Source organism: Nelusetta ayraudi, unplaced genomic scaffold, assembly GCF_046127955.1.
Source record: "Nelusetta ayraudi isolate G7.1 ecotype Tasmania unplaced genomic scaffold, CSIRO-AGI_Nayr_v1 ptg000020l, whole genome shotgun sequence".
NCBI classification, from domain to species: domain Eukaryota; kingdom Metazoa; phylum Chordata; class Actinopteri; order Tetraodontiformes; family Monacanthidae; genus Nelusetta; species Nelusetta ayraudi.
Genome location: NW_027466070.1, coordinates 2,008,870 through 2,022,337, shown reverse-complemented (window position 1 = coordinate 2,022,337; position 13,468 = coordinate 2,008,870). Strand labels below are relative to the sequence as shown.

Below are 13,468 nucleotides of genomic sequence, written 5' to 3'. Positions count from 1 at the left end.
AGTTTTTAGCTCCGTGCGGATTTCAATTTGTGTGCGGAATTGAAATCCGCACAGAACTAAAAGTGAAGAGAAGCCGTCGCAGACACTTGCAGCAGCCATCTGAAGCATCAGTGGCCGCCCGGGTGAATATCGCGTTAGTGCGTTTCATTCAAATTAGGCCAAACGACATTTGTTTTTAAAAGGAGGTGTGGGGGGGATCAGGGCGAGAGTTGCACCGGTCCCTGCGCGGCATAATGACTTTGGAATTGAAGTCAATCATGACAAACAACTTTTTCACCCGTGCAATTTCCAAAATTGGCGACTTATTATTGAATCAATTATTCGCGGCACTGGAACAGGCCCCGCTCGCTCGCTTGGCTTTGCACAGCCGTGACGACGGCAAAGAGGCTCGTTTCGCAGGTTCGAGCACAAGCAATATCGCATATAGGAATAGTCGAAATCAAAAGGGAAAAGCTCCACAATATCTTAACATTAAAAATTAGAAATTATTATTTTTTTAAATCGACAATATTCTCAATTAATTTGTTTGATATGTAACACCTTTATTATTATTATTATTATTATTATTATTATTATTATTATTATTATTATTATTATTATTATGTTTGATTTTATACTGTTGACAAATAATTTTTAAAAAAAAATCGAGTTCGTTTTGAGTCGCGGCTCTCCTCGCGCACTCACTTCTCTTCTCCTTCTCTGTACTTATACTTGCCGGCATCCTGAACGCATTAAGGCGAACTTGACACGAGACATAACTCGTGTCCTGTCATCACTGTTACGGAACTTAATGTTGGCCACATTCTCGGTCCAACTCAGGCGGGACCGAATAAAACGTAAATCAGTGAGTTATTTAAAAAAAATCCGCAGGTTTAATTTGAGCCTTTCACGAAATAAGGGGAGGCCGATATTATTGTTTTGAGCATTTTTGAGGCTTTAGTGTCCTCACCTCTACTGTCAAGGTATTTTACAACAGCACTATATTTTGTTTCCTACTACACATTTGCCAAAATATTTTCTCTAAAACATTATTTATATTTTTCTGTCTTTATTAAACCTTTTTTGCTAAAAAAAAAAATAATAATAATAATAATAATAAAATAAAAAAAATCACAGCTCAAATCTCCCTTTTCCATTAACACACAAGCTCTTAATTAATGCTGAATTGATGTGTGGCAGCAGTATTTGCACATCTGTGTTTACAAAGGAGTTTAGTTCCACAATTCTGTGTTTTCTAAAATAGCAAATTGACATTTTCCTGACTTATAAATAATCTCTCAAGATTTGTTCAATTTTCCTTTCCTTTCCTTAAGTTAAAACAGCCCGACATTTTTATTACAATACAAATGTGACGTGAAAATTGGATTTATTTTGGTTCTCTTGCCTGTTTTGCAAGATTATGAAAAAGGCCGAATAAACTGGACCAAAAGAAAATGCTTATATGCATTTTAACATGTTTGATATCAAAATGCTTTGGGTTTGCGTGCATCTTTTGCAGTTTGTTTTCATTACACCTATTTTGCAGAGAGCAGTAAAAGAAGAACCAGAATGCCATAGAGAAAATTGAGTGGGCTGCAAGTGGAGGTTGGTCACATGGCTAAACGATGGAGAGTGGCATAGCTGTGCGGCAGCAGGCCTCTCCTTAATGTAAACCACTCCACTGCCACGGGCTAAAGTCTCGGCTGTCACAGATACACATCAGCGGCACACGGCGCGGCGTTGCTTTCTGAAAGGCCAAATGGCGACTTGTCTGTTTAACTTCTCGCAGGAACCATGTCCAGGTATTTGCTGCATGGGGAGAGGGGCTCGCCACCGCTGCTGATGCAGCAGCTCGTAGCCTCTGGGGTTTATGTTGGCACGGGCCTCCTGTGAGTCAACAGCAGGGTCCTCTGGGCCGTCAGGTCCTGGTGTTGGCCGAGTGTTGGCTAATGGGCTGGAGAGAGTGCATGCGTTAAAGGAGCCCTGTTGTACACATTTTCAGATTTTTGTTGCTCATCTGCAAACGGAATTACCAAGAACTGTCTCTTGATCCCCGGAAGATGATGTGTTTAGCCTGGTGTTTGCGGCCTCCTGGTAAAATGGTGAGTTTTAGCTGTTTTGGGGCGTTGCATTGTGACGTCACAAGAAAGAAGGTGACAGTTTATTTTCAATGTCTGTTTTTTTTTTTTTGTTTGTTTGTTTTTTTACCCATGTCTTTCCTTACCATGGTAAGCCTTTGAGATCCTGGACACATGTGAAGCGTCTTTGCTGTATTAATCATCCAGGATCTCCAGAAAAGAGCGCATTAACCTTTGACCCCATCATAATTTACTTCTTCAACCCCTGATGGAAATAGATTAATCTAATCAAAACTAATAATCATTGACAAAACTTAATTCACTAAGATCACTCTGTCTTCTACATTACTTTCCCATGAACGTGTCTATCGGATTTGCTGCCAACATCAAGACCTTAAAGTAATATACAGTTTATGGTTTTTCAGAGCCGCAGCCATTTATCATTGAAAACTTCCCTATACTGTCAGGCAACAATATATCTAGAGGTTACAGCCGAGAGAGTCTTGAAATGATTCTTGATTGCTTGGACTCTTCAGTGATAGTTGCAATTTACAGTATTTGTCATACTATATACATATTGTCAATCTTGCAGAAAAGGTGAAAAATTATGAATCGGCATCATGCACATGGATCATTTTTCCAAAGCAGCTTCTTCCAGGATGATGCTGAATTGCTTTGCATCCAATTGAAGCTGCACTGAGCTGCTGAGGTATTGTACTGCAGCTCTGTTTTCTATCTGCACAACATGGCCTTAATCTGAAGTGCATGTTTTTCATTTTGAAGTTCCCCCTTTTGTTCCTGTGAGTTTCTTTACTGCTCTGGGTGGACGGTGAACGTGCACAGGAGAAACCTTACTTGTGCTTCAAGCCTGAAAAATGTTAGTTTTGACTTGGCCTAAATGCAATTTTGCACAGAGACAAAATCTTTGCCAGTGTGCCCCCAAGTTTTGTGAAGTCCTCTGTGCAGGATCTCTCACATAAACACATGAGACTCCGATTTCATTTCCAGGTCAATGTCAAATGTAAACATTGATCAGCCAGCGCATTAAAACCACAGGCAGTGGATGTAAACAGCAGCGATCCGCTCGCAACGGTGCAGTATGCTGCTGGAAATCATCGACTTTTGGCACTGAACTTCATGGAAGAAAGCTTTAAAAATTAATTTGAGCCTTCAGAAACATGTCATGCAGGTGTTGTTGTATTGTTGTATTCTCCTTATTGCATTCCTCCAATGTACAGAAAGTCAACAGAAAGCTTTGGGAATCAGTCCTTTGTGATGTCACAAAGGGCACTGAGATCCCTCCCTACAGGGTAGTGACAACAAACCTTTGAGGGTGTTGGCTACGCCCTTGGAAACCACCTTGTTTTTGTCCTCTCCAAAATATGTGGACTGTCCAACAAAGTTCCAATTTTAGTGGGAATGTAAAACTCTCTGTTTTTAGCTGGAGGCTGTAAACACAGGGCTAAATACATCGCTGTTTTATGGCGAGCTATACAGTCTCCGGGGTAAACAATCGTGTGAGATCGCACCACTGGAGGTGCAGTTATGTAACGGCCGAGACTGAAAGCAGGTATATTTTGCATTTATCTGAATGTTTCAGAGTGAAAAAGCAGTCAAGCTAAATGTTTGTGTTTCACTTGATGTGTTTGAGCAGCTTCTCCCCCTTTTATGTTTGGGTGGCGGACTGTAGTTTCCCTTTAAAGATAAAAATCAAACTATGAAATTTGTAAATATACAGCCGGAAATCTTCAGAAGTGTTTTTATTTTTTAAAGTCCTGGTTGAAATGGAACGCACCACATGAGCGGGATCTTCTTCTTCTACTTCTTCTTCTTCTTCTTCTTCTTCTTCTTCTTCTTCTTCTTCTTCTCTCTTTTTTTTTTTACTTCCCTGCCTCATAACTTTTCATCGACAGGGGCGGAAGTACGAATGGTTTTATAATGAAATAAGGATGTGTTGCACTGAGATTAGACTGATCTGTGTTCAGATAGCTTGTGCACCACACAGGAAAAAATGCAGCTTTGACATCGACACACAGAATCTTGCAGCGTTTACTTGCACGTGGCAAAAACGCACAACGCTTGTGTCACGTATGTGGTGCACAATTGTTTCAGCCTATTTTTCGGAGGCACGAAAAACAAAAGATCTTTACAGTTCAGAGAGATCACTTCGCAACACTAACACACAGGCTGTGGATGTGCGTGTTTGTGCGCGAGGGTGAGAGTAAAAGAGACACCAAATTTTTATGTGAAGCTTTAAATTAGTTTCACATGAGCCGGGTGCACAAGGCATCAGCAGATTCTCTGATCAAATTAAGTCGAGATGAGGGGGGAGAAAAAAGAGGCAGCGGCTGTACTGATGTGTAATTGGATAAACAGGGTCGGGCAGGAGCAGACAGAGGGGACGCTGTTCTGCCTCGTCCCTCAGTTCTATATCTGGTGCAGCCTGGGACGGCTCAGCCGGGGCGGCCACCTCCATACATCTGCAGCCAGCTCAGGCCCTCAGGGGTCAATTAGTCTCTTCCATACCACCTTGTGATGCACGTTTTTAGGGATTACCGGAAACAGTGAAAATTTGGAAAAGAAAACTGTGTCTAATTCACGAAAAAAAAAAAAAGCTGCCATTTGTCTATTTGGAAAATGAGTTAATGTGTTAAGAGCAGCGTTCTGATTGGACAGTGGCGGTTGGCCTACAAGAAAAAAAAAAACTACAACTTGAACAGTTGACAGAAGTTCCTGAAACCCTCTCTCCATTCTTCTGCTGCTTTTGTCCACCTCTTGTTTTTCCTGGAGCGCCGTCCTCTGACGTATCTGTACCTGTGTTGCCTGCTTAATATTCAAACTCACTGTGTGACATTTTCAAAGTGGTGGAGAGGGCAGAATGATCTTCTGGCCAGCTGAAGACCACCAGCCTTGTAAAATCTTTCGGATGATAGTTTTGTCAAATTTCATATGTATTTTTTTTAAACTATTTCATTTTTGATTTTACCATCCAACCCTCTCTGGCTGCAGTTTGCTATTATGGTTTGTGATGGGTTGTGGTTCACTCACTGATCCTCATCTACAATCATATGGTGGAAAGAGATTTTTTTTAGAATATTCCTGCAGTTTCAAACAGACTCCCAACACATGTGAATAATCCCAATTGGCGAGAGGACCTGAGCTCAAATGTGGACTGTATATGTTGAATATATGCACGGCGGCGCCTCGCTGCAGTGGCGTCAGAATTAAAGCTGCAGCCGCGATAGTTCAAACGCAAACATGTGGGAAACTTCAGAGGACGAGCTTCGGCAGCTGTGGACGCGTGCTGCAAACAGCACGGCGGCCGCACACGCAACCATTCGTACACAAAAGAGACATTCCTGCTGTAAAACAACCTTTATGTCTTTTGGGCGCTAGCCGATGACAGCTAGGGGGCGTCGCCGCTGCCGCCAATCGACAGGTCTCTCTTACAGCGCGACTCAAATCGATTGCGAGTATTGTGAGTCTTGAGCTCTGGGATCGTACTGGGGAAAAAAAAACAGAACTTGTACAACATTTGCGTATTTTACTTTTTATCCACCCCTGACACTGTAAGTGAGGTGCACACAAAATTATCCATCTGTGTTTTACATTTTAATGAGTTTAGAGTTTAGAAAAAAATAATTTGAGAGCAACAAAAAAAGCAACAATACCAAGTGATCTCTGTTCGGAAAATAACCTTTTGCTCTCCAATGTTTATTGTTTACCGCAGCCCTGACTTAACATAAGTAGGCTTAAAAGTACCAACTTTTTTTTTTGTCTCACGTTACCTGGAGGACTGATTGGACTCAAACACTGTGATCCCTTCACGTCACGATGACGCGAACACGCAGCTGGACTGAGGCCAGGCTTCTCCTGGATAGCTTGGCCTCAGTCTGCTCGCATCGCCGTCATCCAAATAATCACAAAAACGAGCCGACGAGGGTTTTTACTCTGTCCGGTGTGCACGGCACCTCCGCAGAGGGCCGTTCAATCAAATAATCGCATTGTGCCTAAACACCATTGCCCAATTACATTTGGCGGAGGCTCGCGGAGGCTCGAAGATAAATACGCAGGGAATTACGCTCCACCGCGAGACTTAATCCCCCCCCCCCACTCACAACATGTAAGCCGTCTTTGCTTGGGTTTTTTATTGGCTTGTAAGTAATGAAACCTCACGTACATGCGAGCGCTAACCCCGGCCGTCATCTCTCGTGGAGGTCGGCCAAAAATACCGCAGCCTTATTTTTAAACCCCTGGCCTGCAATATCGGCCTATTTGATACAGTTTTAGGACGTGTTTGGATTGTAACAAAAAACTGTGTCTGTGTCTGTGTGTTGTGTGTGTGTGTGCGGGCGGCCGACCCGGTCCTGATCTTCCCACAGCGGCGTCCGGGGGCCGTGCGAGGCAGCGATGAGCACAAAGACGCAGCGCCGAAAAAGATAACAAAGCGCTCATGTCGGGCGATCCGGGCTTGAGCCCAGCCACCCAGCGCTCGGCGAGGACTCCTGTGTAGATGGAGAAGGAGACACATTCCCCTGAAATGAGCTTCTCTGGGATGAAAGCCTTGCGCGAGCTCCTCGGATGACCCGCGACCCCGTCTGTATTTGTCCAGGGGAGGGGGAGCCCTGATCCCGGGCTCCCCGACTCCCCGCCAGGATCCCGGGGAGTCGCGTCGGCGTGGCCAGAGAAGCTCGCCGCTCTGCCCCCCGGCTGTTTTGCTTTGGAGGTCGAGAGAGACCCTCAGATGAGCCGGCACTGTCACAGCAGTGACCTTTCACCTCGGGAGCCTCAGAGGTGGGCCACAGCGGGCCCTTCTTGGAGCGCCTCATCTTTGCACGTATATTTCAAATCTCGAGATCTTTGCGGTGCTTTAGGACGCTGAGATTGTTTTCTTTTTAACCAACAATTGTTCACTGTGTCAGCGAACGCCTCACTACCGCAACTTTCAGAAACTGTGTGCTGAAACACAGCGTGTTGGTGCCTGACTGAAGACCCTTTTCATCAGTGAAGCTCGAGGGTTTTTGTGGTCTGAGCCAAAGTTGGAACAAAGTTTGGATAGACAAAGAGAAAAGGGACTTCTCCCTGGAGTTGGAGGTGGAGTCACAATGACTGATTAAGACTTACAACATACAAGCTTACAAAACTTACAACATGAGCACATATATGAGTGATTGTCAAGGAAGATGCCCTATGGTCCTCTGTATGCAAAACAAGTGCATCGCATTCACTTCAGAAAAGGAATGAAGGACTTCATGATTATATCGCTTCGAGGTAAGTGTTTTTTAATAGAAAAATTCATCCTTTCAATTCAGAAAAGCTGCCTTTTTTATTTATAAACACTGTCACTATCAGTATTGATACGAGATTTTTTTGTGGAATACAGCTGCATGAGTCACTCGTCCTTTTGTGGCCCCAGAAAGATGTGATTAGGCAGCCTTACGGCGTTCTTGGACGCACTTCTTAAACTTGTAAACCTTTCATTTGATTAAAAAAAATGCAGATGATGGCAGTCAGGAATGTTTGGACGTTGGCGAGGCCTCGCAACGCCCGGAGCAGCAGCTGTTGATGCTGTTTGTTTGGGGGGTTTTCTGAATACATTACATGTACAGTGGTGCTCTCACCAACCCTGGAAGTGGAAAAGCAAAAGGTTCCCCCTGTTGAACTAACAGTGAAGTTCCACTTGGTGACAAGAAAACCTCTCCCAGGTTAGAGGGAGTGGCTAGTTTAGGTTCTGCCCCCCCTGAGACCACCTTGCTTGTGTCCTTAACCCAACGTGAAAGCTGGCCATAAGCGTATAACGGGTCCTTTTGGAGAAGGTATAGTGATGCTCAGACCAACAGCGGCGGCCAAAGTGCAGTTTCAGTCATGAGCTCAGCATCCGCCGGCGCTGCCGCCACCGCTAACCTCTGCCCTGCCTCCAAGGCTTGGCAGGATGTCAGTCAGCCCCGAAAACAGCCAATTAGAAACAAACACAGATGCCCCGAATTCCACGTCCACTTGAAACAGTCGGCTGACCCCCTTTTCCCCTCTGTTTAGTTTACCTCTGCCCGCCCGGACCCTCGGGCCAGCTTTAATCCAAAAGAGTGTTTGCTTTAAAGAGGGTTGAACAGGGAGACACTGTGGGTGAGTGGTTGACCAGTGCAGTCTACAGCCTACCCCCCCTCCACACACACACACACACACACACACACACACACATACACATACCCCAACCCTCAGCCCCCGGCCTGGACGTCTCGAATAGAACATCTTGACCTGATCCTTATCGCGACTGTGACCCATTTCAGGTTCCCTACAGAATCTTCCTGTTGCGCAGTCAGTTAACGCATCATCATGGGCCAACATCTTCCCATGGAGTCGCAAGTGAGAAAAACAACAGTGCTCCGTGGAGGGTTCTGGTGCACAGGGTTGTTGCAGCCTTGGTGGGGTTTGACATAAAATAGCAGTTGTCCAATTATTCGGTCATTCTCATGTTGTAATGTGTCCATGGTGCCAATAGAACTTTATTAGCGCTCTGTTTACTCCCCGAGTTGAGTAATGGGAAATGTTTTAATTGCATGCTGCCCACAGTAGCCTTGTTAATCAGTACCCCCACAATGGACATGTCTTTTTAAACTCAAGTAACCTTTGAGGGAATCAGAGCTTCTTCAGTTTGTGTGAATGACAACGGTGGGCGTGAACCCCATCACCAAACCAGAGATCTAATATTGTAATGGTATGTTGAACAGTTATGAGAGGAGTTGAAGCAGCGTCGTGCTTGAGCAGGTCACTCGTAAAACCAGTTATGTTAGAAAATGCAAGGCCTCTGTAAGATACCATCATCCGCCTCTTCAATCCTCCGCGCTTGCAGCTGACATGGGAAAATATAAATAGCTTTTACCATTATTGCCGCAAATAATTGCCCCTATTATGAATACTGACCCTATTTAGCAGATGGCTGCTCCTCACCTGCGATTTGTTAACGGCGTCCGTGTTGGGCCGATCGATCACATGATTCCTGCGCGTCCACCGGCCACTCTGGCAACGGGCGAGTTGGCCTCAGCGGCGGAGACAAAGATGTACTCTTCCGTCTAATTGTCAGGAATGTCCCCGTTGAGACAAGAAAGACGCGCATTCACATGCTGCTTAATAAGAGTCATGCTGCCTACGCGCAATTTTCTAAAGAAAGTCACTGAAAAACTGTCTTGTGCTCCTACGAGTGGCTGCAGGGATTCCGCCCGACTCACCCCTGCAGGAGCACCGAGGGACACAGTTTGGTTTACGGCCTCGCTCGCGTCTCGGCCCATCTCACAGCGGCTTCATTCGCAGCCCGTCACCTGTGTTGATGATCCTCAGGTGAAACTGCCTCCCCCATCACCAGCCAACCAGCTCAGTGGTCTAGTGGCAGAGTGTCCAATCTGAGGCTGTCATGTTGTGGGTTCGATACCCGGCCGGGTCATACCAAAGACTGTCAGAATGGTACCCATTGCCTCCCTGCTTGGCACTGAGTGTTCAGAGTTGGACTTGGGGGGTTTGATCACCCAATGATTCCCTCCCGTGTGTGGCACCGCTGCTGCCTACCGCTCCCTTGGTGCATGATGGTTCAAATGCGGAGAACAAATTTGGCATCCTTCTTGATGTGACAATCAGTGGAACTTTAACTTTAGCACTGTCACAGTGAGACAGTAAAGGAACTCTGGCACTGTACATTGTCGAAGGCACGGATACATTCATTCTTTAGTTTTGTATGTATATTAGTGTCATTTCTGGGTTCCAGGTTCAAAGTACATCTTAAAAACTGAATTTTACAAATCCCAACATGTTGTCGCTAATGTCACTAATGTTGTAGAATCAGTGTAATCTAAAAAAAAAACGCGCTGGCTTAGCTATCACGTTCGAAGCTGCGGTGACTTGTTGTAATCAGGCATTAACATTATTTTGTACATTTGTTTCATGTGCGATAAAGTGTTGTTGGTGCCGTCTCGGCCGTCTGTTGGCAAGTCGCTGTTTAAAAGTGAGCAGTAAAACAACTTGCTTACCTCAGTGCAAAACTGTACTGAGGGGTTTTGCGTAAATCTACAAGAACTGCGATCCATGTGTGTGTTTTTTCTCCACAGCTCACGATTGCTTGTGCATAATCCTACATGTGTTTTCGTGATGTCCTTCAATCAGTTTGTTGGAAACCATTTCACATGGCGAACGATGAACCCAAATCTGATGTGCCCTCTCTAACACTCCAGTTAGCGTCACAAGCATTGTTAGCTTCTCTGTTTGTATCCCTCTGGTCCTACGTTACAATTAGCAGCTGGTACATCGGTTGCCAGCACAATACCATTGATTGCCGCCTCGCTATTCTTTCTCCTGTGGGAACTTGCTTACTTGGCTGTGATTTGTGGGGGTGTTTCTTCTCATATCTGATCAGATTCAGCTGCAGCGGTCGTTCTGGCATCAAGGAGTTTGTAACCATTACTGTAACAAAGCTTTTCAGCGAGAAACCAGAGAACACAGCCGCCGGCTGCTCGGCCCTCTGCTGCTGGTATTAAAGCAAATCTACAGGCCTTTTTGGCAGGTCTGCCTGAGTTTGGCTGGTGTGCTGGCCAAGCTTTAAAGACACATGCAGGATAATACACTTATCTCCACACACACACACGCATTCGCCAAGATTGCTTCCATCAGTGCACTGGGTAAATGGTGGTGAGACTTTCTGATATTTTGCCAGTCCTGGGTTTAGGATGGACATCATCTCACTCACAGGATAACTGCTCTTCATTTCCCTCATCTCGCCGAGTGCTGTTTTCTCTTTGGTTTGGTAATAATGAGCCGTATTTCACAGAGCCTAGCTCCTCTAGTGGCTTTGATTGACTCGGGTGCAGAGGGGGGTTGGCCCAGAGTAATTTATTTACGCGGCATTTTTTTTTCCGTGTCATCGCCGACCGTCTTTATTGTAGTGCCAGACACTCTCTGCCAGATTTGCATAGGGATGATTGAGTGACGCTAAACAGCTGCGTGGATGTGGCCTTTTGACAGGGCATCATTTTTTTTCTTATCGGGTCGTCTCGCAGACTTGCAGTTAACGTTTCATTCCCGCATCGCCGACGCTTCGAATCACCCAGCCTTACCGCCGGTGAAAACAGATGTGCGTCGCGCGATTGACTCATCACCGGCTCGATCAAACATTCCCACAGCTCCAAGACCTTCCCAAGGCGAGGTAGACCACCATGCCTCACAGACAATGGTAATTGGGATGTTTTTTTGTGCGGTGCGATTCTAAAGATAGCGGCTCACATGGCGAACACAAGACGCGCATGGTTCCGAGCGCTAAGCCTTTGAAAGTGCGTGGCTCCTGGAATTGGCGGCCCTGGACAATTACAGCAGAGGGGTCCACACAGGGGTGCTGACCAGAGGCCGACGGGGCCGCGTGATCGTCCCGGAGAGGCGGGAGCGGCGGCCCCGGGGGGGAGACAAAGGCTCCACTCAGCCGTGCTCTTTTGCTTTACGCCTCACACTCACGCGCAACTGCCCTTCGATTGCTTATTGAATTACGTCCAATCAAACAATTAGGAGTCACATGGAGGAGCAGCAGCAGCGTACGTCGGCCCCAACGCAGCCGCTGGGTATAACGGCCACTGTGTTGTCCTTCCGTGGGAAGTTTCAAAAACAAGATGTCTGAAATTTTTTTCCACACCGTGACGAACGTCCTGGGCTGCGGCTGCAAGTCAGGTGGCCTTTGACGACAGCTGCGGAGGAGAGTGCCAGTGCCAATCAGGATCAAATTCGAGTTTTGTGTTTTTGTTTGTTTTTTTTTAAACCAAATCCCAGTCTACTCATGTATTGAATTCACAATTTCTTTTGATACTTCTTGATACTTTCAGAAGGTGTCTCTTGGGTGATGCACTAATTACTCAAATGTGCAAGTTGATAGCATTATAGAACTGATTTGCAGCATAGAAAAAAGCTAATTCCGCTAAATGTTCAAGCTAAAATGCTAAAACTTTCCTAGTGGAATGAGAAGTTTTTGACTTACCCCCTCATAAGATAACTCTTAAAAGCTCTTTGCAATCATAAGTTATAAAAAAAAATATATATATATATTCTTTACTTCATTGTTGTGCGTTTTTGTGTTTGTGTTTGGTAGCTAAAAGACATTTTAAATTGAAGCGTGCCGCAAAGAACATTTTTTTTTTTTTCGAGAATTGCTCAAATTACTAAATGGAATCGAAGCCTTTTGCTCATCAAGAACCAAACAACATTGGGAACCGTGTCAAATGATTTACTTGTGATGACACAGATAATTCCTGTCCTGGAATGCACGATGATTGTAAAACAAAAAGAAACAGCGGGGGGAAAACTTTAAACATTACTGTCTTCTGTTCCAACCGCACCAATTATGCAATTATCAGGAGAAATGTAATTTGTCGGAACAGTGTATTTAAGGCCTTCTGCAGGGTCACTTCCAAGGTTTCTCCTTGCCTGAGCGAGCCACACCGTGGAGCTGCGCTGCGGCCAGTGGGGTGTTGAGAGGCAGCAGCCAGTGGGGAGGAAATGGGCTCTGGCATGTTGACTCAGGAGTAAATCCCCCCAGACTTCTCCAAAAGGGCTCCTATTAGAGTTTAATCACCCGGCGATTAAGCGCGCGCACACACACACACACACACACACACACACACACACACACACACACACACCTGCGGACACGCGCCGGCTCTGAAGCCAAGGGCGATGACTGGTGAGCGCACAAACTCTGAGCGCCTTTGACTCATCAGGGAGCTGCAATCAACACGTTGGATGGATGAGGGCAAAGCTGGCCTCTGAAGAGTCCCGAACGCTGCTAGATTCACTTTTCTCTCTTCCTGTCAGCTCAGAAAACTGTCTGTGGCCAGCTGCTGCCTCATAAAGACTCTCCTGGTTGCACCCTGAACGATACTCGACCGGCCTGTGTGTGTGTGTGTGTGTGTGTGTGTGTGTGTGTGTGTGTGTGTGTGTGTTTGTGTGTGTGTGTTTGTGTGTGTTTTTCTCCGCCGTTAGATTTTTATGACCACAGATTTCTCAAAGGCTTCCCAGCAACCCTCTCAGCTTTCGGCCAAAAACAAGTCGGGGCTCCCAGTTTGCATTATGGCCAATTTATTTTTAGACAAAAGGCTCCAGTCTATTGTCTGTAAAGGCGGGAAAAACAAAATGACCCGTTCCATGTACATTTGCATAATGCTAAACAAGCAGTTCTCTATCCTGAGCTGATGTTGTCGGGGGGTTTTGTTTTTTTCTTCCTCCCCTCCACACATGGCCCGCCGGGCTGCCAAAGATCCCGAGCAGGAATGGAGAGCAATGGACTATAAAAAGGGAGGAACTGAGCTTTTTACGTTATAGGACACTTTGATTGTGTTACAGATTGGTTCCAGGTGATGCGGCCCTGAGAGGGGGCCAGTCCGGCGGGA

General features: G+C 45.7%; 1 protein-coding gene across 1 annotated transcript in view; it reads right to left on the bottom strand.

Moving 5' to 3' along the window:
- Positions 1 to 13,468, bottom strand: part of edc3 (enhancer of mRNA decapping 3 homolog (S. cerevisiae)) — a 237,940-nt gene that overhangs the window by 173,943 nt on the left and 50,529 nt on the right. The gene's annotated exons all lie outside the window — the stretch shown is intronic.